Source organism: Lagopus leucura, unplaced genomic scaffold (assembly GCF_019238085.1).
Source record: "Lagopus leucura isolate 7727_CA_CO unplaced genomic scaffold, USGS_WTPT01 Super-Scaffold_1, whole genome shotgun sequence".
NCBI lineage: Eukaryota > Metazoa > Chordata > Aves > Galliformes > Phasianidae > Lagopus > Lagopus leucura.
This window is the reverse complement of record NW_024962250.1, coordinates 40,351,874-40,378,350: the sequence shown is the minus strand read 5'-3', so window position 1 is coordinate 40,378,350 and position 26,477 is coordinate 40,351,874. Positions and strand designations below refer to the sequence as shown.

The 26,477-nt window shown below is 44.9% G+C and overlaps 1 long non-coding RNA gene across 1 annotated transcript in view; it reads left to right on the top strand.

Annotated features, from left to right (window-relative positions):
* Positions 1 to 26,477, top strand: part of LOC122177340 — a 57,850-nt gene that overhangs the window by 469 nt on the left and 30,904 nt on the right. The window contains exons 2-4 of the long non-coding RNA XR_006178059.1: positions 685 to 829; positions 1,114 to 1,151; positions 12,617 to 12,755. This is a non-coding gene — a long non-coding RNA (uncharacterized LOC122177340). The remainder of the gene's footprint in view (positions 1 to 684; positions 830 to 1,113; positions 1,152 to 12,616; positions 12,756 to 26,477) is intronic.

The following is a 26,477-nucleotide window of genomic DNA, read 5'->3' as shown; positions in this document are numbered from 1 at the left end:
AAACTAAAACCAGCCTTCAGTTCTTTCAAGGAAAGCCTTTTCATTTCCCTGCAGAAAATATTATTATTGTTATTCCCAGTTAAGGGAACAACTGCCTTGACACACATCCCAGCTGTAACCAGGACATCTGGGCACAGGTAACCACGGCAGTTTATAATATTTTAGGAATTATCTCCTTCTCATCTTTCATGATTACTACTGCAGAAGTTGTAGCAGAACATCAGCCTGTCTCAGTTACAAAAATCTATCTTTACAGCTTCCATGCAAATACCTTTATTCACCAAATTTATAAGCTCATAAAAGAATGCAATCAGATTTGTCTGACATGACTTATTTTGCATAAAACTCTGTTGACTGGAATTAATTATTTGCCTATCTTTTAATCCTTATTGATTTCCAAATCAGCTTCCTCATTATTTTGCCAGGACTGGGGGCAGATTAACTAGCCTGTACGTTACTTGTTACATTACAATTGCTCTTTTGAATGCTAGCATCAAATTTTGACTTCTGCAGTCTTCTAGAACTTCTTATGTATTTTCTTGCTTATTAAGGCTTAATAGCACTTGGGAAGAGACTTTTCTCAAGAACTATTGTTTTTTTTTAAATCATTTTTGACTGAAATGTATCCAGGTTTGCATAACACAATGTATTTTCCCTGAGTGGCTTTGTTTTTTAAAAAATTAGGTTTATGAATAGCCCAGAAGATACCTCACCAACCCTTCCAGACACAAATACACCTTGCAGGAAGGGGCTCTGTGCGTTCTCACATCAGGAATAATATTTCTGTGGACCCCATAGGATGTGAGGCCCCAGCCTACTGCTACCCAAGGTGTGACTTCCCCCTCTATGCTGCTCTCCATGGGGCTGGGAAGGGTGAAAAAGGAGGGGTGACATGAGGAGCAATGGAAGTTGGTGGCCGTCAGGGTGGTGCGATGCTCCGCGGCTCCCTCCATCACTTCCTTCCTCTTTCAGATGATGTGGCTGTGCCATCTAATTAAGGGACTGTGAGTGGGAGAGGGAATCTTGCCCAGATTATTTAATAAATAGTAATTAATGATAATTGTGTGTTACTGGTTGTTAATTTTAGTCCTTTTTTTCTACCTGTATTCGTAGGCTTCCGACGCTGGCAACTTTCTGCTGTATGTAAGTAGGTCAGTCTTTTCCTTTATCCTACCATGAAATTATAAGAGGAACATTAATATAGATATAAATTTAGCAAAGGTCACATTTTACTTTTATTCTTTGAAATTTCTGCTTTGATAAATTTGCAACTTGTAGTGTTTATGTGTCACTGAATACAATGGCAACGACCTACTATTGTAGTTGAAAGTTCATTAGTTCTGGTAGATTAGACAGTATTAATTAACTAAGATTAAACATTCTTTTAAACCATCATAAGCTGCCATCTCACTGTGGCAGCTTATTAAAGAACATTTTCTGGTTGTTTGTTAAACCATACTGAAATGACAACGTAATTATATTTGTTCCATCAAACAGAAAGGTCAGTTGACAAGGCTGATGTTTCCTAGTTAATTACAAGTGGATGATTTCATTGATTAAAAATATGAGCTTGTTAAACCTGTGCATACAGCTAAGAGATATATAGAGACCCAGGGGAGTGAGGAATAGGCATGGGGGAAGGATAACTTTAAATATTATCTCCATTACATGAATGTGTCTAAGTGAAAGGCAGGACAGTGCCATGAGGGGTTGGCTGGGCATGGAACTGCAGGGATGGAATGGAATGTGGGAGTGGGGCTGATTTGGGGATGTAAGACTCATTTAAAGCAACACCATCAAGTCGTGTAACATGGCACAATGCGTCATGGTCCTTAAGAAAAGTCTACAGGATCTACTTGTATAACCTTTGTCCCTGGCATTCTGTGGAAGGCTGATGTGCTGTAACATTGGAATTCACCTCTGGTAGAACTCATGTTGGCTGAATTGATCTTGGCTAAGTCTTTGTGAATGGAAAATTGGGTTTAGGGTTAAACAGTCTTGACATTTTTGTTCTTCCTTGGAAGAGGTCGTCCTCTTCAATATTCATCACCTTATTTATTATTTGTTGTGATTTTAATTTTTGAAATTCAAAATTATTCCCAGAAAAGTTCAGGGAAAATAATAATTTGGTGCTTTCTAATTTTTGTTTGTTTCTGCCTGTTGCCAAGATCTTCTGAGGGAATATTCTGCTTTGATACCATATGGGATTCAAACATAACACAGGCCCATCAGAGGCACCACCTCCGGCTTTCTAGGACAGGGATGATGTCAATCCAAACGAATGACTGATTTGCTTGGACTGATCTAACTAAAGGTTAAGGATGCCCTCAACAAAGGAAAAAACAGGCCAGTTTAGGCAGCGTTCTTTTTTGAGACCCGTTTCTAAATAAATCCAATTATTAGACAGTTTCTCACATGTCTGCTTTCTTCCAAAAATACATTTAGAAAGCACAGCGTTCCAAGAATAAAACAAGTGGCAGATAATAGTGTGTTCACAGTGAGAGAAAGCATTGGTGCTGGTGTGGTGGGTGCTGGTGTGAATATCAGGACTGATCTTTGGATGCTTCAATGGTTAATGCGTTTTATTTCCATCCACCAACAGTACCTGCAGAGAAGATCCCCACGTTTGCAGCCAGATGAAGGAATAGGGGTTGTTTGCACCTCTTGAACCCATTTTGAGCCAGAACTTTGAGACCAGGATGTCTGTATTGCTGGGCTGCCATGGTCACTCCCTGCTGGGATCACCGATTGGGGCTGTCTGAAAAAGGCACAGAGAGCTTTGCTTTCCTTCCCTCCCCTACAAAGCTTGCTGAAAATGAACTTAGAGAAGTAACCTCATAGATCCTTGTTTGACCCAAGGGAAGCCCTTGTACTGTGCCCCTGGCTGTCCAGCCATCCATCTGTGCACACCAGGTTGGAAAGGGCAGAGAGTTATTTTGGCAGATGGCAAGAAGGACTTTTGTCCCATTTGTTCCTTCTCCTGCACACAGTCTTTTTACAGCACTTTGCTGATGGAGAGGCAAAGCAGGCAGGATAAACAAACATGAGCAATGAGAGGTGAGCAGAGAGTTTCCAGGTTTTCTTGGCTCCAATAAAGGCGCTCCTTCTCCCTTCCTGACACCCAGGTACTCTCAGGTGAAAGATGCTGCTTGGAGCAAGCACAGTGGATGTTACAAATTCACTTTGAAAACTCAAAAAGCGCCACGAGGTGACAATGTCAAAATGAGCACACCTTGTTCAGGGCAAGCCAACTGCTAAAACATGAACCCTGTTCCAGATGGAGAAGGCATGGGGTCTCAGAAGCGATAGGAAGGGAGCCAAAGTATCAGGATCAAAAGCTCCTGTTAGCAAACAGCTCAGACGCTGCATGGGGAAGTGACATCATTGGCACCTGACCATCTTCCAGCCTTGGCAGCCAGCATCCCTGTCAGAAAAGCCATCCCTCCTCTGGGTTTGAGGCTGTCAGACATGGTGGTCAAAACTGGAAGTCTGTTCTGCCAAAGGCTGTTCTTCACTCATTTGGGATGCTTGCTGAATTAGGTATTTCCTTGTAACAGGTCAATTATTAAAGCATGACAGTAACTTCCAGCACTGTCTGGCTTTCCAAAGACAGGGTATGTAAACAGCTATTTTTTAATAGAAGGATCCCATATTATGTCTGCCATTAAGCAAACAAATCAGTGTTGGAGAGATATTGGGAGTCAACTTGTTAAGAGTTTCTGTCTTTGGTGTGACACTGCTAACTTCAGTCACATGTCAGTTTGCAGCCTGATGGCGAGGCTCCAATCTTTCTCACTTGTTTCAATGTGCTTTATTTTCTTAGCTGCCACCTAAGATGAGTCTGAGGATATGAGAGTGACATAGGTGTAATTGCATGACTGGATGGAGCAATCCATGCGCTGCATGCTTCTTCATCTCCCTGCTTTATGGAAGTAGTTTGCCTTCTATGAAGAGGTTTACTAATCTATTACTGAGCTCCCAGATAGGCAGCTCCCTTTATCTTCAGTGCATCCCCTCAAATTCATTTCCTTTGAAAACCGTTGAGATGATGGCTGTGTTGCAATAATAGCCCCATAACAAACAGTGAAAGAGGCTACAGGTCTTAAAATGGATGCTCATGTCAGGCTCATACTGCCTGCAGGACGCATTTTGCTGTCACAGTAGGCATTTATAGAGCCATTAACTCTAAGGGGAGTCACACAATTAAGTACTCCACAGGTCTTTGGGAATTTGCTCTGCAGCAGCTTGTGGGCTCCCCCAGGCAGAAGAAACACAGCCCATTATGAGGACCAGTATGTTGTAAGGATAAGCATATAGGCACAGCACCTGCAGGGTAAAGGTTCCTGTTCTCTACAGCATGGCATGATACAAGCCATGATACCCAACCCAAGTTCAGAGAAGCTGACATTTACTCCCCCTAAAGGGATGCTGAGTGACTAATATGGAATTGGCAGATGATCTCCATTCATTTATTCGTCTCGATTTTTCTCCTCCTTGACTCTGTCATCAAACCACACTAAAAGCAATGAGGCAGAGGAGTGAGAGAGAAGAGAAAGGCATGCCCTATCCTGGTAACACCTTGAGGAACTGATGCTCTTCCATGTCTGTATGGAGGACTTCAGTTTCTGGCCAATATTCTGGTTTTTTGCCCCAAACCCTCTCTTGAAACAGGTAACCAAAACAAAAGAGGAGCTTGGTCACTTTCCTGGGAGACCTTAGACAAGTGCTTGGTAAAAACACATGAGGCAAGGTCAGGAGAAAACACTTAGCAGAACACAGTGCTGTTTCTGTTTTCCACTCGTAAATCATATTTGCAATGGCACGAGATCCTTGGAGAGACGTTGCCAGAGGCTGTTACACAGCTCCGTGTGGCTCTGTGCTTAATGTATGAGAACTGCCTGCAGCTTTTGTGCTGCTCCCACTTGCTGCTGCGGAGGGTCATCTCATACAACGTGACAACACACTGAGAAGTAGTTTGGCATGCAACAGTAGAAACTTAAAGTTTTTTATGGGAAATCCTTCTCGCCTCTGCTGAGGTCTCAGACAGACTTTTCGGTTCTGTCACTGCCGTGAAAGTGCAAAGCAAAAAGTCTATAATACATTAAACAGGTATTATTGACCTGTGTTTTGAGGCACTAAAATGCATGAAAAAGAGAAGATTTATAGTTTGCTATGCTGGCCTCTCCTTACAGACACTCATTAAAGATCTTTCCCTCCCAGGGCTTGATTCTCCTGCTGCCTCTCAAATCTTCTCTCTTCTTTCTAAACCCAAGAACATTTGCTTCTAACCCCCTTCATATGCTAAAATCCTCCAGATTCGGGAGTTTTTATTCCCACAGATTTGTGGATTTTGACATCAAAAAGGTGCAGCCCCAACCAAAAAGGACCTGGTCCTGCAGCACTGAGCGTTCCCTTCCATCACCAGGGCAGTGACATCTCCCAGGCTGAGGACTTCATCCTTCGCTGTGCTTGTGGTTCTGTCACTGTTTTATTGCCCAACAGTTCAGCTCTGTATGAGATTCCAAGAGCTGGGGGCTGTTGTTAGCCTCAGGATCTGGAATGAAAATGGCATACCACAAGGTCAGAAGGCAGACTGCAATGTAAATGTGATACTCATCTTGCTGCTCCCCCCGCAGTTTTAGGTGCAGTTGACCCAGCCTTAGGGCATGTAAATAGAAAGATGACTTCCCCAAATCATCCCATCTGGTCCTATTTTTCTATTATTCCTTTAACACATTCAGAACAGAATTCTTCATGCTGGTAGCGTTCACTTATTGGGGCCTTATTAGCATTTGTACGTACCTAATACGCAGATTTACTTCAATTCCTAGACTCACAGGGGAGCTGTCTTGTCTTACTTGGTGTTTCCATGTACTCCAAGCCTGGATGACAGAATGTCTCATTTTTTTTTCATCTAAATGTTGAATAAAGGATTACATTTGATTAGACCATGACACCTTCTGTACAGCGTTTCCCCTCACTCCCTTTGTTCCTTCTGATGACTTCACTTTGATTTGCATAGCAAATGAAAAAGTAATAAATCCCAGCTGCTGTTAGCTTGAGAATTGGCATTTGAACAGCAGGATAATTGTATTACTGAAAATTTTGTTTCCCCCTCTTTGACATTTAAACTTAGGGGCATTCTTAAGGTATCTCTTATTTCTGTGTGGTCAGATCAAATTGTCAAAGATTTATAAAGATCAACGTTTCCCTTTTAATCTTTGCTTTACTAATTAGTCTGGCATTATCCAAATATGCTCCCAGATGTTTGCAAAAACACGAAGACAGCATGGGTGACTGATGGGGTGATGTGACAAAGGCATATGCTGGATTTCACCTGCCAGAATGAGAGTGAACAGGATTGCAGCAGCTGAGGTGTCCTGGGAGAGAGGTATGGAGAGGCAGGGAGCAAAGCCCATGTTACTGCAGAAGCCTTGTAATAGAAAGGTCTGCTTTTCTTCACGTCCCAGGTCCTGGAGTTGAGGTGGTATAGAGGAGAATAGGGGGAATGGAGGGAATTTAAAGGAGTGTAGAAGAATCTCAGGCTCTATTTTTTTTTAAAATAAGCTGATACAAGGTTTTGGGGGCTTGTTTGTAAGGGTAAAGACAGTATAACGTTACCTAGCCTTGATAAGAGTGAGTGCTTTCTGCTGCTTGATGGAGCTGAGAATGGGATTGTGCACTGCATGCAGCAGGGCAGAGATGTTGGCCAGAAGATGTTGGCAGTGCACTGAAGAGTTTGGGGATTTTCTAAACACACATACGTAGAGACAGGAAAAAATGAGTTTGAAATCTGAAAATTAGAGATGCAACAGGAAATAATGTAATATGCTCTGGGATATTTGGGGCTGAATTCCGTGAGGAAATGGTAGCTGCTGCGCTATGAGAAAGGATGCTAAAACAATCTGGAGTGAAAGCCTCATCAATATAGCTGCCATGCAGCTGCCCAAATGACCATGGTGAGATGTTCTGCTCATGGAATCATTAGGGTAAGGCAAGACCTCCAAGATCTCCTAGCCCACCGTGCCCAATGCCCACATCCCTCAGTGCCACATCTCCATGGTGCTGGAACACTTCCAGGTACAGTGATCCCAACACTCCTTGGGCAGCTGTGCCACTGCATCACCACTCTTTTAGAGAAGAACTGTTCCTGATACTTAAGCAGAACCTCCTTTGGCACAACCTGAGGCCGTTATCTGTTGTCCTGTAAATCACAGCAGCCATATCAAAAGCAGGCAGCTCAGCAGAACTGGGCCCATGAAACTGGGATGTTTGGGGATGGACAGACCATGAGCATTCTCTCTGACACAGGGTGAGGGGGACAGAAACCCAGCAGTGACACACAGCAGGCAGGGCCGAGGATGGGCAAAGCCACCCAAACAGAAGAGCCAACTGAAAGGGCTGTCAATGAATGCGGTGCTGTAGTGAAAAAAAAAAAAAATAATAATAAAAAAAAAGAAACACTTGGGGGTTTGTTTGGTTTTGTTTTGTTTTGTTTTGTTTTGTTTTGTTTTCCCGTCTTCTTTTTCTTCATGTTTGGAACAGAGGTTGTCGACTTCCCAGTAATAGGAAGTGATTTGTATTCAGTCAGAAAGTTTGGCAGCTATATTAATTTGGAGTTTCTTGCAGGGATGATCCAGTATTTACTCTGGTATGACTGAAAAGGCTCCAAATGGAATGATAATCCATAAAATAGGTCTTGCACGACGTTATTATAAATTCAAATTATGCCCTGAAATGCCAGGTTATAAATGAAGATGAAACCTAAGGCTGCTGTTAGTATGCAGCGCAGTGAGTTTGTTTATGACAGTGTAATCGCTGGCGTTCTTGTGAAATAGCCAAAGAAAGCTGTTTCTAAAGGGAACCTATTTGCAATGGAGATACCCCGACCTCTGTAATAGCAGAGCAATGACCTGCTGCCCACTGAGAAACCGAGTCAGTCAGGCTAATGAATCCTGCCATTAAATGCCTTCCTGTCCCTCCGATTCGTATCATACGTGGTAATGAGCTCCAGAGGCAGCTGGGTGTGAGGCTGATGGAGAGAGCAAAGCTGGGAGATCTGCAGGGTGGAACAGGCAGACAGGGACCCCTGCTCCTGGATTCCCCACAGCTGTGGGCAGATCTTTGGTTATGATGAGCTGAGAGGACCCATGTCCTGAAAATTGTCCAGGAATGCAATGGTAGTATTTATGTGAGCTGGTGAGTGCTAAACATTGCCTAGATAAGATAGGGTCTTCAAATGGAATTCAGGCAATGAAGGGAGTGCTCCCTCAAAACCTCAGTATAACTTATACTCCAGCCAAAACGTCATGAGCAGTTGGGTATGAGGATGTTACAGACAAATGCTGTTGTGCTGCTGAATTTCCCCAGCCTGTTCTAACCCCAGTACAGGACCAGAAGCTGCCTGTCTCATTTCCTGGCCCAGACACCCACAGCAGCTGCTCAGAACAAATGGAGCACGCAGAAAATGAGTTGTGTCCTTGCCCAAATGAGCCACTGCATTTTGAAACAGCAAAGGGTACTGTACACCCCAAAGCTGTTTTCTCTGTTTCATGCAGAAGTGGTTTAATGAAACACTTCTGAATGTAGGAGTGAGACCTCAGCATCCCCTCCACCTTTCAAAATATCTTCCTGGCACTGTGAAGAAAGGATGAGGGAACTCTGCTCTTTTAGCTTGGGGAAGAGAAGGCTCCAGGAAGACCTCAGTTTGGCCTTCCAGTACTTGAAAAGAGCATATAAACAGGAGGGGGAACGGCTGTTTGTGAGGGTGGATGGTGATAGGACAAGGGGAATGGTTTTAAAGTGAGACAGGGGAGGTTTGGGTTGGATGTGAGGAGGAAGTTTTGGTGCCAGAGGGTGGTGAGGCAGTGGCACAGGTTGCCCAAGGAGGCTGTGGATGCCCCATCCCTGCAGGCATTCAAGGCCAGGCTGGATGTGGCTCTGGGCAGCCTGGGCTGCTGGTTGGCGACCTGCACACAGCAGGGGCTTCGAGCTGGATGAGCGCTGTGCTCCTTTGCTGCACAGACCAGTCTGTGATTCTATGATTCTGTGATTCTATGAATGTTATGCAGCCCACCTTCTCAAACTATTCTTTCTCCCAGCTGTGATTTCTAAAAGTGTAAAATATCCAATGAACTTAAAATATACAAATTTTATTCTTTTTATTCAGCTTTGGAGATAGAATAACTGTTTTGTCTTGCAGAAGGGACCCAGGGGAGGAAATCTATCTGTCTGTCAAACCTACAAGTGAGGTTTGGTGTTGGAAAATATCCAGCTTGCTGCCAGGAAGAACACAAATGGCTGCAATTGCAGTGAAAAATGTGAGGTGCAGGGTTGTTGGCAACGTCATGTATCCATGATGGGATCAAGCTGCTTATGGCCTCCCAGTTATCTTTCCAAACTAAGAGCTGAAGCTTAGTTTTGACTGCAGGTACTTCTCCTGCTTTTTTAGTACACATGAGGGAATACTACTTTCTCTTTTACTTGTCTGTTTTAATGTTGAGATTAAGGTCTTCACAGGGTGACCTTTTTGCCTTGGTGTTTTGACCACGGACTTGCTGGCGGGTTTTCTTTTGCAGCATCATGACAAGGAATGAGTGTTCTTGCTCAGGAGTAGCATTTGTGGTTTGCATGCTCTTCCATCTTTGCAAACCTGACAGTTGTTTGCCCAGTGAGAGCTCCTGCCATGTCTGCATAGCTCCTGGGCCCTGGTGGCAGAAGGGCAGGGCTGGGGCTTTGCAATCCTATTCCCTTGCTACATCTTATGTTTAGGGCTTCTTCCAGTGCCTTCTCCTCCATCCCAGCTGCTGTGAGCTCATCCTCATGTCCCACCATTTGACCACTGGTGCCAGAGGGTATGTTGGGGAAAGAAAACAGCACACAGGGATAAAGAAAGGGGAGGACTGGAGAAGGACAAATGCGAGAGCTGAAGTAGCAGACTGGGAAAGTATGCAGAAGACAGAGAGACCAAAGATAGGCTGGAGTCTTGTTCCTGAAAGCATCCAGCCCAGAAGTCCTCAGACTAAGAGCTCAGCTACTTCAGTAGCACATTTTGCATGACTGATGCATGACGTAGAATCGTAGAATCACAGAATGGCCTGGGTTGCAAAGGAGCACAATGCTCATCCAGTTCCAACCCTCTGCTATGTGCAGGGTCACCAACCAGCAGACCAGGCTGCCCAGAGCCTGGGATGGGGCATCCACCTAAGCCAGAGCCCATCTCACAAAGCACATCCAAGCAGCATCTGCTGGAGGAACATGCTGCTGCCAGAGCAGGGCTGGGCACATGCCTGGGGCTGCCAGGGCTCTGAGCAGCACTGCAGGTCACTGCGCACTGCCCACTTGCAGAGAGCTCCTTCAGCACACGTGCTGCTGTTCTCTGCTGTTCCACATGCATAACTAACAAGGCAGTCAAATTATATTTCATCTGGGAAAGAAATACAACCTCTGGGTGCTCGTTTACTGGCACTCACATTCCCCCTGTGTGCTGCTGGCTGGCACTGCGCTGCCGGCACCTCCTGGCTTTGGGTTTAATGGTTGTTGGTGGGGAGTGCACCTACAGACAAGTGTGCTTGTGCAAATGTAGCACATTCTGTGTACTGAATGCATGCACAAATAGCCTGAGAAATGTCATTTAGAAATTCCAGACTCCTACCCACGGATCCAAAGAGCAGCAGGAGGTGAACTGAGCCCTGCACTCAGAGTGCTGCAGTGAAGAATCCTGAAGATCATCCTCAACCAGGCCCTGGGAATTCACTGGGTTTAGCTTTGCTTACCAATTGCTTTATGAAAAGTTGGAATGTGATTTTAGCAAAATACAATTGGTGGATGAGAGGGTTTTTGTTAAAGAGGGATTTATTAGGGAAAGACACACAGCAGCTCACAGGCGTTGCATTAGCTTGCAGAAATCTTTGTTAAACCTGCATTAAGCTGAGGGAGGCACTAAAGTAAAGCCACCATATAGATTTTGCAGTGCTCGTTCAACCTCTGTGTTGCTGTGACTGAGACTGCAACCTCTGTTGTGCCAGGAGCTGTATGAATTCATGGCAGCAAAACTCCTGTGATGGGAATGAGAAAAGATGGATTCCTGTTGCCTTGTGTTGTCACCCAGCCCCTATTCCTTGCTAGTGCTCCCTATTATTATTATGCTGGAACAGGCTGCCCAAGGAGGCTGTGGATGCCCCATCCCTGCAGGCATCCAAGGCCAGGCTGGATGTGGCTCTGGGCAGCCTGGGCTGCTGGTTGGCGACCTGCACACAGCAGGGGCTTGGAGCTGGATGAGCACTGAGCTCCTTTGCAACCCAGGCCATTCTGTGATTCTGTGATTAACACCAACACGTTACTGAGATGTCAGGGAGGGAGGAGGGTCCCTTGGCAATTTGCTGGAGTAGGAAAAAGCGGAAATAATGTGCTGGGGATTTGGGCAGAAAGGTTCAGGAAGGGAAAAGCCCATAAACTGAGGTAATAGTAGTGATAGAGCAGGAGAGAACAGGGAGGAGAGAGAGCTGAGAAGAGGATGAGGAAGATAAGAGTTAAACCAGAGAGTGGCATCTTTGGCCAAAAGGGGAAATTCACTGCACAGATGCTGGAATAGCAGAGGCTTCTTCCTTCTCCCTGTGCCGTTTCAGAGTTTGGGAGATTTCTGCCCGTTTTTCTACATAGCCATTTGCTGTTAACCAGCCCCTAATCAATTCTGTGAGCTGCATGATACAATCTGGATCAAGCCAGATAATTTGTTCTCTGCATGTTCCTCGAATTCAATTGATGCAGTTAATAGAAAGGTGAGAATACACCAAAGAGCAGCTTTTCCTCCTAATTAAGCCAAATTAGAATACGTTTGTTACTGGAAAGCCACCTGCTATTTCCTATTTCCTTAATGATTTAATCAAATGCTAATTGCCTTCCCTTATTTTCCTATGCCTGGGAGTTATTTGGTGCTGTGTGGGAAGCAAGAGGATGCTTGGAGCAGAGTCAGCAGCCCAACATGACCATCACTGAGCGTGTCACCCAGCCCTTGGTTGTACCTTGGGGCTCTCCACCTGCAAGCAGCCTCCTGTGCCTGCAGGTCACCATGCTGTGTAGCTGCCACCACTAAAGAGTAACCCATGTTCATCGTGAGACCACTTCTGATTCTGGTGCACTTCCAATTCCCTGTGTGCCAGACGTAGCTCTGCAGCTGAGATATAAGACTTCAGCTATTTTAGTCTGCAAATCCTTGAGGACAAAGCTCTGACCAGATTAGTCCATCGGAGCTCTGCTCGAGCATCTTCTTTTATTAGTGATAATATAAACTAAAACAGCCGTAAACCTGCAGCCTTCATATATTTGTAGTGCCTTAACTTGATTTATTTTGCATTTGATAACACCACAGCGGTCTCCTCTTTGAGGAGTGGATCAATGACTTTTGGAGGTTGTAAAGGGAATTTCTCAAGCTGGTTTTGTTCACTGGGAGATCAATGTGTTTTTGGCAGAGGCGCAGCTCCAGGGGCTGTAATTTCAGCCAATCGCCCTGCTGGGGCCTGGTTTGCTCCAGGAGTTTAGCAAGAGCTGTTGTTTTGATGCAAGATGTAGAGAACGGCTCTCTCTTGCTCGTGATCACAGAAATAAACAGCAGAAGATTTTGTCTCTTCCCTTCCTGCCTTTGTTTTCCATGAGGAGCTGAGGACCTCGATCCTGCTGAGCTGTGACTGCGTGGCAAGGCTGGCGCTGCCCTGCTTCTTCAGGGATGTCCTCACGTGATAATTTGCTGAGTGTGGGTATGTTCATCCATTCTCTCCTCATTTTTAACATCCAAGTCCCTAGATCCAAGTCCTCACAATTTTTTTTCAAATCTCTGAAATCATTGAAGTGACATTAGCATAAAAGTAGCATAAGAATCGGAGCAAGATGACAGTTAATTCAGAACCAAGGCGGGATCTTTCTTTTCACTTACCGGAAATTTGCAAGAGAAGTTTGATTCCTTTGTAATTAGCGTTATCTACGGGAAGGCATAAGTACCCACAAGAAACATCCAAAGCGAAAATATCTGCTACAATTACAATTTGGAAATGAAATTATGCTTCGTTCTGACTTTAATGTTGGACCTGTGGGAATTTGGGAAGCTGTATCAGTTTTGCTTCCTATTTTCAGATTCCCTTATCTCCCCTTTAAAGCAATGCAAAATGAGACATCTTGCTTGGTTCTTTCTTTGAAGAAGAGAAAAAATAGATAAAGGAATCAGAAAGGGAGATGGGCTCGACGAAACATGAAATGCTGCGCTCAGGTTTATGCCAAAGGCCTTTTATTTTGTATGTCACGTAGAAAAAAGTGACACGGCTGGCAATATCAGTGATGTGGTCTTTGGATTCCTAAAGGTCAATCTGGACAGTGAGGAGCAGTTGTCCTGCTGGGCAGCTCTCTGAGTCACAGAGCTCAGCAACACCAGCCTGGGGATGCTCACGGAGGTGATGAGTTGATGGTTGATTTTACAGGTCTATTACTTAATCACAGAATCACAGAATCACAGGGTTAGAAGGGACCTCAAGGATCATGAAACTCCAACCCCCCACCACAGGCAGGGCCACCAACCTTCACATTTCATAGCAGCCCAGGCTGCCCAGGGCCCCATCCAACCTGGCCTTCAACACCTCCAGGGATGGACGGGGCATCACAGCCTCTCTGGGCAGCTGTTCCAGCACCTCACCGCTCTCACAGCACACAACTTCCCCCTGACATCCAACCTCCATCTGCCCTCCCTCAACTCCAAACCATTTCCCCTTGTCCTGCTGCCATCTCCCCTCTCCAAGAGCTGACTCCCCTCCTGTCTGCAGGCTCCCTTTAGGTACTGCAGGCTGCACTGAGGTCACCCCGCAGCCTTCTTTTCTCCATGCTGAACAAGCCCAGCTCCCTCAGCCTGTCTTTGTAGTGGAGGTGCTGCAGCCCTCTGATCATCTTTGTGGCTCCTCTGGACCCTCTCCAACAGCTCCCTGTCTTTGTTGTATTGGGGGCCCCAAATGATTCTATGATTCTGTTATTCTAATCTGCCACTGCTGGGTAAGGGGAACAGCTGATTGCACTGCTTTGTTTCAGATCTGTGCTGACTCCTTGCCCTGCCTGGAAGGGGGATGCCCATGACAGAGCAGGGAGCTCAGCAAAGGTTCTTTGTTCCTAGCTGAAGATGATTATTAACAACAGTGGTGAAAGCATCAGTGATACATCCCATTGCTCAATTTGCAGGTATTTACAAGGCATAGCCACACTGCTACAGAGTCCTGAGTACCATTTTGCTGGTAACTCTGTTCACACTTTTTGCAATGAGATCTTTCCTTCCCCAAGGCAGGAACATGCTGTAATCTCACACATGGCAGTGGGTTGCCACGGGTAAGAGGGAAGAAAAGAGTTAATAAGAGTTTTGCCTTCTTGCTGTATGTTTATCCGTGTAAGGATTGGTAAGTTGTGCTTCAAAGAATACTAAGCTGTGATGCTTTGTTAAATGGAGGTTTCAAGCAGTGAATTTTTACAAACCTTTCTATGCATCTTGATTCCCATTGTTGACTAATGAAAGAGAGAAGGTTGCAGCGTATTAAAGATCGTCATCTTCCTGATTGCTGTGTGCTGTATTGTGGTGCTGTCCTGCCACTCTTGGCACCTTCAATCTAAGGAAGATGCATGGGCTTCTCTGCTGTCACTCCGCTGTGATGTTACTGCTGTGATGTGAAAGGCAAAGTGAGATCAAGGGCTGTCTCACTGTGCTGGCTGCATCCCATCTCGTATTGCCTCAAGGTTACTCTGGGGCTGGATGTCCTGATGTTACACTTGACCTAAGCGGAGATTGTTAGGGTTAAAACAAAGTGAAATTCAGTTGTTTCTGTTACATGGCTCAGCCGCATGTGTGATGCAGTGCTATTTTCTGAACTCAAACACTGCAATCTGTGTGTCTGCTTCTGCAGCCTGCCTGCACCTCAGATCAGCCTGTATTTAAATCGGGGACAGTGGCCTCTTCTCTTTCATCAGTGACTTCCTTTTCCTTGATTCCTTGACTTTATTTCCTTCAGGTATTTCTTAGATTGACCCTGAGCTTTAATTCTTTCATTGTGGTGAAGCACAGAGTGATGTAAATTGGGATACGTTGTCCTTTCTCTTTCTTTCTCTCTGGATTCTGTTCACTTGGGGAGTCTGAGCAGATCAAACAGTGGGTTCACCAAAGGAAAAGGCAAGGTGGGAAGATTAAAAGATGTGAATGGCAGACGAAGCAGTGATGGCTTCATCAGATGAGAAGAGATACCAGTGACACAGTGGTGACTTGTGTTTTTCCTCTGTAATGATACTGGTGAAGTTTTGTTGTTCTCCCTGTGATTTTTGTGAGAAAAAACTTTGGTTGAAGTGGACAAAATAAAGCAAAATTTTTTTTTTTCTGGGCTTTCATTCTCAGCTCATGTTGTGTCCCATCTTTCTTTCCTTCCACTTCTATTGCCATCCAAATTGAATCACAGAGTCACAGAATGGCCCGGATTGGAAAGGACCTCAAGGATCATGAAGCCACACGCAGGGCCACCAACCTCCCCATTTCACAGCAGCCCAGGCTGCCCAGGGCCCCATCCAACCTGGCCTTCAACACCTCCAGGGATGGACGGGGCATCACAGCCTCTCTGGGCAGCTGTTCCAGCACCTCACCACTCTCACAGCACACAACTTCCCCCTGACATCCAACCTCCATCTGCCCTCCCTCAACTTCAAACCATTTCCCCTTGTTCTGCCATTATCCACCCTTTCAAAGAGTTGAACACTGAACTATTTCTAGTACAAGATGAGCAGCATATAGCTGCTCTCTTTTACATGCAGCAAATTCCCCATTCAGGGGCATTTTACAACCATAAGAGGCCCCTTGCAGTCCTTCTTTGACATATCATGTTGTGTCCCTAATAAATCCTAACAAGCACAGCTCTCCAGAAGCATCTCACTCTTTGCTCAAGGCTTCAGTGCATCATATTTGAATGCATTTGCCTAAATTTGCTCAGCACTGAGGACATTGTTACATATTTTCATGACATTATATTAACAATTGATTTAGGAACATTTCGTGTTGGAGCACATCAGACACTTGATATGAGTACAACTCTACTACTGGAATGGCTCATGAGCTATGTTAATGTGAATGGGTCTTTAGAATAGCTCTGTCTCCCAGCTACCATCCTGTATGACTTCCAGTATAAAAATAAACAGTGCCCTTGGTAAAGCAGCATAAAAAATTACAGAGGTTCCAAAATCCCTATTTATGCAGCCGAATCAGAGTGGTAAATACTCCCCATTCCCCATTGGTGGGTACCTGTAGAAAAGAAAGAAGGGAGACAATGAAGTGATTCCATTCAGGTTACTGAGCTCCTTGGCTTTGCAGGGACAGGCAGCATGATGTTGAAGCAGACATCTGACCTTGGTATTAACACAAATGGGAGGCTTGGAGAAAGGTGGCAGAAGGTCCCAGTTCACAGTGAGCTTATGTTTCTCTGTCCCTAAATACAAAGAGATACCAAAAAAAGAAAACAGTTTTGAGATGCACAGTATAATGCCAAGGAGAAATCTAGAGGGATGCAGAGCAGGGATGCAGGCTGAGCAGCCATGAGGAGCTTTTGGGATGGGGTGCATGGAGGTCTCCCAAAGGAATAGGATGGATGCCTGTTGTTGGTGGAGACATTACCACAGGCTAGGCAAACCTCTAGTGAAGAATTCCAAATCTTCTCTAAGTTCCTGTGATCCTGTGCATGGAATGAGCTTTACAGTCGCATTTAAAGACAAATTGGACTTCCCACAGTTCCGTATAACACCGTTGTGGGTAAATGTTGTACATAAAAGGATATGCTGGTGAGTAAAAACACCATAATCTCAGCTTTGGTGCAGCATACCATATATTCCCCATCGGGCTGTGCACATTCAGTGTGTCTGTAATGATCTCAAAACTTTCCCAAATGTTCATTTTTCTCACTTCTGGGAAGAGTTACATGGACTGTAGCATGTGAAAAATAATAATAAATCAAATAGAAATCTGGTAAGACTTAAGAGTTAAATAGACTTTTTGACATGCATTGGGCATGGCAACATGACAGCACCAGCACCAATGATGACGACCTCTTTCCTGTCCATTCCCTAACAAAGAGCATCACTGAAGGTGAAAATAAGCTGCAGGTTGTCATGGCTCGAGGCTGTTAAATCAGGCCATCAACTTCAGTTTTGTTAACACCTCAGTCAGGAGGAAAAAACCTTGCTGCTTGTGCTGAACTTTGATCACCTGCAGGCAACAGGCCCAGACTCATCTGACTCCTGTGCTTCTCCATGCAGATAAACAAGATTTGCAGTACTGTAATGGCAGCAGTTACTGTTGTGAAAGATACAGACTGCAGAGCATCTGAGGAATTTGGTCCATGTAGCTATAAATATTTCATGCTCAGAATGCTCTACACAGCATCATCTTAGAAACCAACCAAACCAAAAACCCTACATGAAAGTTTAATGAGGGGAACAAATGAATATTTTGGTGTATATCCAAGTAGGAATGTCTTCATTATCAGTGGGTTCTTTTGTGCCAGCATCCCTGAGGCCATTGCACTGTGTAGAATTGATGGGCTTTTACTACTGCCTTAGCCTGAGAATATTAAATCTGTACAAGGTAACATTCAGTTGCTTCTTTTTGCTGTTTCCTCATTAAAGCCTTTGGTCGACACTTACACAACTTGTGCACTACGTGCAGAATGCATTTGTCTGCCACCAGACCGATTTGCTGAGGTTTGCAGACATCACCTAAACCAGCCCAGATGGTGAAGATAGTGCTGCAAGATCTGTGTTCAGCAGCCCCAGGTATATAGAGAAAACCAGCAGCCATTTGACCCTTTGTATGTACCTGAGTGCTACGAGATTGGCTGGAGATAACGGGGAAAAGCAGCATTAACAGCTTGGGAAATGGGTTCCTAGCATTCTTTTCTCTTTCCTTGAAAGGAACTTCAGGAGGCACTCCATAAGAAGCAATGGTAATGTGTTTTTCACAATAAAACAGGCTAATATCACCCTGGGATGTATAATACAGGAGAGCAATCTGTGGTGTGTAGGAGGTACATCTCTCGAGACAAACCAGCCATCTGAAATCTGTGCTACTGCTTTTATTAACCTGAGATGAGGAGATCAGGGATGTCTGTGGCCCAATTCCCCTGGTGCTGAGCACCCACTCACTGCAGAGATGCTCACCTATTTTCATCATCAGGCCATATGTCTCCATTTGCTCTGCTGGATTGTTACAGATCTCAGATTGCATTTCACGATTTGACATTTCTCTAATGGGCAGAAAACGTACGAGAGAGTTGGATGCAGTGAAGGGGAAGGAAAGTGTAAAATAGATTTTGTTGTTGTTGTTGCTGTTCCTAACTGAATCTTTCATTAGATCTTTTATGCCATAATGGCTGAATGATCTGCAAGGTCGTGGGCAATCGCTTCAGCACTGCTTTGTTGGGGTTGGACTGCACAAGTCAAGGCTGTAAAAAGACCCTGACCTGAGGACTTTCGCAGGGATGCGCTGGAGATTCTTTAGGAAAGAAAAGCATCTCCACAGTGGCTCATTGCTCTTATCTCTGTTCTGGATGAATCATCTTCTGAAATTCTCTTCCATTCTTCTGTACCGGTCAGGTGTGCAGTTCTTATTAGAAGCTTGAATTTTAGAGAGTAAAAATCAAGAAGTAAAAGAGAGTAAAAGTCAGGTTGGATCTGAGGAAATATTTCTTCTCCACAGTCAGGCAGTGGCACAGCTGCCCAGGAGTGGTGTGGTCACCGTCCCTGGAGGTGTTCCAGATCCATGGAGATGTGGCACAGAAGGATGTGGGCAGTGGGCACAGTGTGTTGGGCTAGGTTGGGCCTGGGGATCTCAGAGGTCTTCTCCAACCTGAGCGATTCTATGAGTCTAAGGAAGATTAATGCTGTTGAAAGAGTAATAGATAATGTACCAGTCGAGATTCCAGCTTATCCACCGCTAATTGTTTTTTTTTGCCTCAAAGCTCTTCATTCCTTCTGTCTGCCAGATTTCATGGCCACGAAATGCAGGTGACACTATAGGTCCTCTCAAAGCTGAGAAATTCACACTCTATGGACCATGAGGAAATGATCATAGGGCAGATCTGGAATTAAACTCATAGGAACGGTGGGTTGCCTTCTACTCTGCTCTTGGGCTGCAAATCAAGCCCTTGGGAAGAGATCATAGGATCCCAGCATGGGAAATCCCCAGAGGATTTCAGCCTGAGGAGAGAGTTCTCCTTCTTGCAGTGCTGCCTCAATTCACATCATATCTTTGACACAGCTTTACATGCTGTACCTCCACTGTCCCTGGGGATTTGACTTAAATGGACAACCATTTCTCACTGTAAGAAGGGTGAATAGAATATCCTGAGTTGGAGGGGACCCACGAGGGTCATAGAGTCTCACCCCTGGGATTATGGACGTGCAGATAACCTCACAGAGTCTGTGCAGTGTCAGAGTTTGCTTTCAGCACAGGGAGTTTTGCACAACAGCTCGACAGGCTGCTGTCATTCCTTGCTGTGATGGATGGAACACCAGGGCTGATTTATGAGCACCCATGTCACACAGACACTTGCCCTTGTCCCTGAGCTATGAAAGGCTGTAAGAATAAAGGAGATAAATGGCAAAGTACCGCAGCTGTAGAAATAATTGACTTCAGGAAATATAAAAACAAACCATTTTTTCCCTATCCCTTTCAAATTTGCTTCGTTAGCACTGGATAAGTGCAAGAAGACGTTGGCTTTTCAGGATGTCATTCACAGAAATGGCAGACCAAATGGAGCAGATCGAAGGAAATCTGCTTCCAGTTAAGGACCACAGATGATTTTGGTTCAGGTCTTGACTTTGAACTCAGGTGACATTTTATTTACCAGTACAAATTTAGCAAAGAGTACAAAGTTATGATGGCCATCCTTTAAATTGTTGCTCTTCCACTGTTCATGTGTCATTTCTTTTCTTTTCTTAAGGCCATCATGATGTATGTTTTAAGCAAGGAAGGATCACTGTGCCACCCTTATAAAGACATAACCCAGGCAAATCGGTACATTGTCAGCCTTGCTCTAAACCAGTCAACTTAAGGAATGGAGCAATCACCAGCTCTTCTGTACTGAGGTTGTCATCTGAAGCAGAGCCTCACATGAGCGGATGTTTCAAGTCTTGAGTGTAGGAAGTGTTCTGGCTCCCAAGTTCCACAGTGCTTTTTTGGATGGAAACTACCAGTTTTGGCTGGTATCTGGCAGTGATGACATTTGGCTGACCATAGATTCTCTTATCAGGCTTGCAGCTGGTGGCAATGGGGATGCAGGGAGCAAGTGGGACTAGCCATGAACAGCTCAACCCCAAACCCTCTATTATGAATCAAAGCCCAGCAGCAGTACATGTAGTTCTGATGCCCAGGTGTGCACCCCATGAAGCAGTGCCCATACATTTTTTCCTGACAGGAACGGAGGGAAATAAATGGGACTGAAAGGAGGACCAGTGGTGAGAAGGAGGCATTGTAGGATGGGAAATCCACGTTACAGTTCTCTTCCTTCTCCTCCTCTGTCTGAAACTCAGTGGAAAACTTGTTCACGTCTTTACGGAAGCATCCTTAGGACAAAGTTCTGGATTCTTGACTCTGGGTTGTGAAGGGATGGAGATATCTCCTCAGCAGTCCTTTCTTGGGCTTCAGGAAAGCTGCAGAGATGTGCTTTTACCCCCCCTGAATCATAGAATCACAGAAGGCTTGATTTGGAAGGGGCCTCAAAGCCCATGCAGATACCAGCTTGGTGCTCCTTGATTTCCTGGAGCATGTCCCACTCTAGGGGTGGGCTTACAATAAAATGTCATATCAATAACAATTCTTTTTTCTTTTTTTCTTTTGTAAATAAGATCCACAGGCACTCACTAAATCACTTTGAAGACTTAATGTAGTCTTTTGAAGAGGCTATTGCATTTGTGTCTTATAAAGTACTTGCTAAGTTAAGTTCTTGGAGGCAATGTCTAATGAACATCATCAGCTGAATGGTTTCAGTTAACAGGAAAAGCAGGACCAGCCTTTTGCTGACAGACATTTTCTCTCCAAGATGCTTTTCTCTTCTATAAAAGTGGATTTTATGAATGTGACAGAGGCTCACATCGCTCGGAGATGTTTAAGATAGCCAAACCATCCAGATGTTAGTGACATGGAAATATTTTTTTTCTTTCTAATCTACCAATGCTTTCAGCTTTAACAGACATACATCTGTAAAGGTAAGCCGTGTCAAGCCCTACTGGAAAAATAATTTTTTGCTTGGCTATGGCCAAAGGGAGCAAGCCATGGTACTGATCCCTTGGTAAGATGGGAGATGCTCACCATTACAGCAAAATGCTTGTCTGTAGGTGAGAGGTTCAGTGCAGACCACCATAAGCAATAGATGAGCAGTGAAACAGGCTTGCACCTCTCCTTCACTTTTAAAAATGTCAAGGTGGGGAGTGCTGAGGGAATGAGTGCTGCCTCATGACAGTCCAGCTGGACAAGGGAAATCCCCTTAGTGTAGGAAGCTCCTGGCTGGCCCAGAACTGCCCGCACCTTCTCCCATAATAAGGTGTATTGGTGTCCTCCAGCACAGGCCACTGCAGTCCTTGACACCCCAAGAGTCCTTACCTACCTCTAATATCCCCTGTGATATTTTAATTTATGGTGTTTTGCACATTGGCCATCATCTCCCCTGGAACTGAAAGAAGGGAGCTGAGTGGTGTGTTCTCTGCTTGGTGGTGTGCAATATAGAACTGGTCAGCCTTTAAGTAGAGCCCAAAATCAGATGGAGATTCAAACCCTTTGCCAGCCCAGCAAGGTAACTCGGCTATGCCTGTTGTTCCTAGGGGTGGATGGGGAAAACCATAAAAGAGGTGGAATACTCTGATGGCAGAAATCCCTTCACAGTGAGGTCATTGCATATCAGTGTGATTAGCTGTGCTTTGGGGAAAGGTCTGGGTTTGCATATCTGTGCACCTGGTTATTTCCTACAATCTCTCCTTATCTCAATATAACATTGCTAATAAGAGTTTCAATATATCTTTTTAATTTCTCTTTCTAAACAATATGATATTGGCCTCTGAGGCATTAAGAAGAAAATATTAATTAAACCAACTTCCATATGGTAATACAATCTCCCCATATAATTTTCATAGATTAAATCCATACTGAGAGCAAAAAATGTTCTCACCAGCGGGAATGTGTCATCAGATTGCTACTGATACCAGCCACATAAAAGAAAAACAATAAGGGTATGAAAATGAAACCCTTTAGGACTCCTTGGTTTGAATATGAAAAAGTAAAGGAAACAGTTTTCTCTTTGGCTGTGCTAGAAATTACAATGCACCGTGGCTTTTGAAGGAGTTAGAAGAAAAATCTGGGACTAATGATTCTGGAGCAAGGTGTGGTGACTTATCTTTCCACCTCTGGCATTGTGTTGCTCTTGCCATTGTGCAGAGTGGTGACATTTCAGCCAGTCCTCTTAGAGGCTGCCAGCCAAGAAGCATCTCTGGAAGAGCTGGCACATAACCACCTTGAAGACCTGGAGCCACCTTCCTGGCTGCAAGCTGGAGCATAGAGCACATGTTACAGTCTCCACTAAGAAAAGCTGGGACATCTGCAGAGAGGTTGTGGATGCCCCATCCCTGGAGGCATTCAAGGCCAGGCTGGATGTGGCTCTGGGCAGCCTGGGCTGCTGGTTGGTGACCTGCACACAGCAGGGGGTTGGAGCTGGATGAGCACTGTGCTCCTTTGCAACCCAGGCCATTCTGTGATTTTGTGATTCTATGATCTTGTGGTCAGCAACCCATGGCATGGGGGTTGGAATGAGGATCTTTAAGGTCCTTTCCAGCTTAAGCCATTTGATGATTCTGTGATTTACCCAGCACCTCAAGACTGAAGATGTTCCCCAAGCATCTGTATGGGATGGCCTTTCCCATGGCACAGATCTCCTTCCTGCTCTCCTATGCAGGCAGCTGATTGCTCAGGGTGCTGTGACTGCTGAAAGTTTTGCACTTGGAGCAATGATGTGTTAAGAGTTCATAGACAACCTCATTCCATCCTGGCACATCCCAAAAATCTAGCTGCTGGATTATTAAGTTGTGATTTCAGCAGTAGCAGAGCACCAGTTTTCCAGCCCGAATAACTTGAAAGCGAGTTGTGCCTTATGTTTGAGTGTCAACAAAGATATGATCTGAAGGACCAGATGTTGCTGTCCTCAGTAAAATTTCATCTCTGCATGCTGGTGTACAAAGACTTGAGTGACTCTGTGGGTATGGCCTCTGCCTAATACATGGGCCTTCATGGAGGTTCAGCCTCTGTATACCCAGGAGAAGCAACCTGTAACAGATACTCAGAACCAACACACTGAGTCCTACCTGTGCGTGAGATGGGAAGTCGTAGAATCACAGAATGAGCTGGGATGCAAAGGAGCACAGTGCTTATCCAGCTCCAACTCCCTGCTGTGTGCAGGTCGCCAACCAGCAGCCCAGGCTGCCCAGAGCCACATCCAGCCTGGCCTTGAATGCCTGCAGGGATGGGGCTTATTTTTTCCCCATGCCAAGTTCAGCAGCGGGCAAAAACCAACCAACCAAACCCACCACTACTCCTAACAGTAAAACAAAGGAAAAAAAAAACATCAGAAACCAAAGGAAATGCACCAACTTCTTAGGAAATCAGCATTCATCCTTCACCCTTTCAGGCTACTTGTGTAAGCTGGCAAATCAAAGTAGACCCTGCAAGCTTATTTTCAGCTGCTATCAGTTTTTGGCTGCTTTGTCTACTTGTGATGCCTACCAGAATGTTGGCATTGTTCTGTGACCACTTTAGATTTGAGCACTGCATGTAGAAAAACTTGCTTCCTGCTGCAGATGCCTTTTGACTCCAATAAGCTGGTGTTCAGAGAAAGTGAACTTCCTTGATGTGTCCATTTATTCTGAGATTATCCTATGTGTACTTTCTGCTTTTGATAAATCCTTGTCTGCTTCCAAGTGGACATTGAAAGATTGGATAACTTTAATGTAAGTATAATTGTGGCTAGCCCAGGCATTGGAACTACTCACAGTAGTTGAGCTAATTATGGAAAATTTAGCTTGTAAAGGTATGTAAGTGTTAGCCATGCATCCTTTATAAATATGCATAGCCAGGCAGGTGTACAGTCATCTGGTTATTACATGGCTGAATGGTAGCTGCCATTTGATTGCTAAGCTGTAGACAGAAGTGAATCATCTAAACACTTTGTAATCAGCCCTCTGCCTCAGTTTTGTCTGATTAAAATTGCTGCACAAGTATCTGTTCTTTCATACTTTGTTCTCAGAGGAAGCTTTCAGGGTTCACTGCAAAGGGAGATATTTTTAAATGTCCAAGATGTATCAGGTCAGATAATATTAGGAAAAAAATACTCTTAGAGGAAGTGGTGCTGCAGTGGCACAGCTGCCCAGCAATGGTGGGTCACCATCCCTGGGGGTGTTCCAGAACCATGGAGATGCAGCACTGAGGGATGTGGGCAGTGGGCATGGTGGGGTGGGCTGGGGTTGGGCTTGGGGATCTTGGTGATTTGAGCAACTTAGTCTAGAGGGAGGTGACCCTGCCCATAGCAGGGGTTGGAACTAGATCATCTCAAAGGTCCCTTCCAACCCAAACCATCCTATGATTCTGTGATCTCAGAGGTCTTTTCCAGCCTTAATGATGGTGAGATTTGTTCTCTGAGGCCAGGTGCAGAAGCCATATTGCCCTTATCCTTAGATGGCTAAGTACCACTGAATTCATACTTGGATTGGAGAGGGGTGGGGTAAGAACGATATGAAGAGAACGTGTTAGAGCAAAGGCTCCAGATGCATTGCAAGGTCTTATGCTGCTCAGGGAATTTAAGCACAAAGCCCAGCCTTCCTCTGCAGTTCAGAGGCACTGTTGTGTTATTTGCCCACTGTGGATCTCCAGGGTCCGTTGAGAAGAGGCCCCTTGGAGGACCATTGCTGGCAGCGTTGAACTCTGCATAGGATCAGGCTTTGGAAAGCAGAGGTTTTGCCTCACATTTTTTTGTCCTTTATGAATACAGAGAAATTGTTCCCATATTTCTGAATTCCTGACACATCTGCCTTTCTCTGAAGCAGCTGGAAGACCTTGCTGGTTTTCTGTTTTCTGCCTGATACTTGCCCACCAAGGTCATGTCATGTGTGCCCTGAAGTGCACGAGGCCTTCACTGGCTGCCATTCACTGATGTGAATAAAAGATAACTGGAGAGTTATATCCAGATTGTAGCAGTTCTGGAGAACCAGCTGCAGAAGAGGCAATCTGTTCAAGGTTTGTAGCGAGTCTGGAAGTGCCTCAGTAATACCTGTAATGAATAGCACCAAATCTGGCAAGAGTATTCCCTCTTGTTTTAGCATCAAAGCTATTGTTAGAAGCTTTCATATGAAGACAAAAAATGCAGCCTTAGTTCCTCTGTTTTTCAGAAGTACTCTTTCATTAACATCCATCTGTGTTTGTCAATGCAGCACTCCCTCCTTCTGCCACTTCTTTCAGACCCCAGATTTGACATTCGGTTTAAGGCTTTGGTGAGAAATGGAACATCTGATTTCATGTTTTTAAAACCAGTAGAAGGGCATCAGTGTCCTCTGGTCCCACTCCCTCAGCGCACAGGGACAGCCACAACTCCATCAATGCTCAGAGCCCATCCCCTAACCTTGGGTGCTTACAAGAACAGGGCATTACCACCTCTTTGGGCAGCCTGTTCCCTGAACGTCAGTAGCAAAAATGCTAAGTCATGGCTTGAAGCAATGATTGAGCACCTGGTGGGAAGGCAGGACCAACCCAGGGGATCTCAGGTGTATGCAATGCACCTGAGTGACCAGAAGGGGTGGATCCTGGCTCCACCCCTTCCCAGACCTTATTTAAGGGTTGGCAGTGGTGGCATTAAGATTTTGTTGGAGATCCCTGTGTACCTGAGTCTTCTAAAGGTAAGCAGATTTTCTTTCTTTGTTTTTGTGCCCATGGCTGTTGCATTTGAGCAAGTCCTCACTGCAGCCTAGGACCTTGCTACTCTGCTGTTACTGCTGTGCTTTCCATTGCATTATAGTATCTGCCTCTTTGATAGAAGATCGTGTTGGGCATGGTGCTGTGTGTCTTTTAGAGAAATGGCAGTTCCAAGGATTTGGGTGATTCATAGTATTCCTCAACATTGACTCACGTAGTGTATATTTATCAGTTAGTTTGGTATTTTTAACTAAGTCATGACACAGAGGATCTTATGAGGGTACTCATGCCACCTCCTACCTTAAGAAATATGCAAACAAATAGCCTGGAAAAATAGGGACTCTTTAGCTTTCCAGATGTTTTCCAAGATACTTATGCACTATGCTCCCTGTCTAATCTTCCTGCTGTAGATTCACTTAGAAACCCTGTGAAGCAGAGGCCATGACTCATGTAGGTGGTCTCAGGTTGTGTGCTGGTTCCA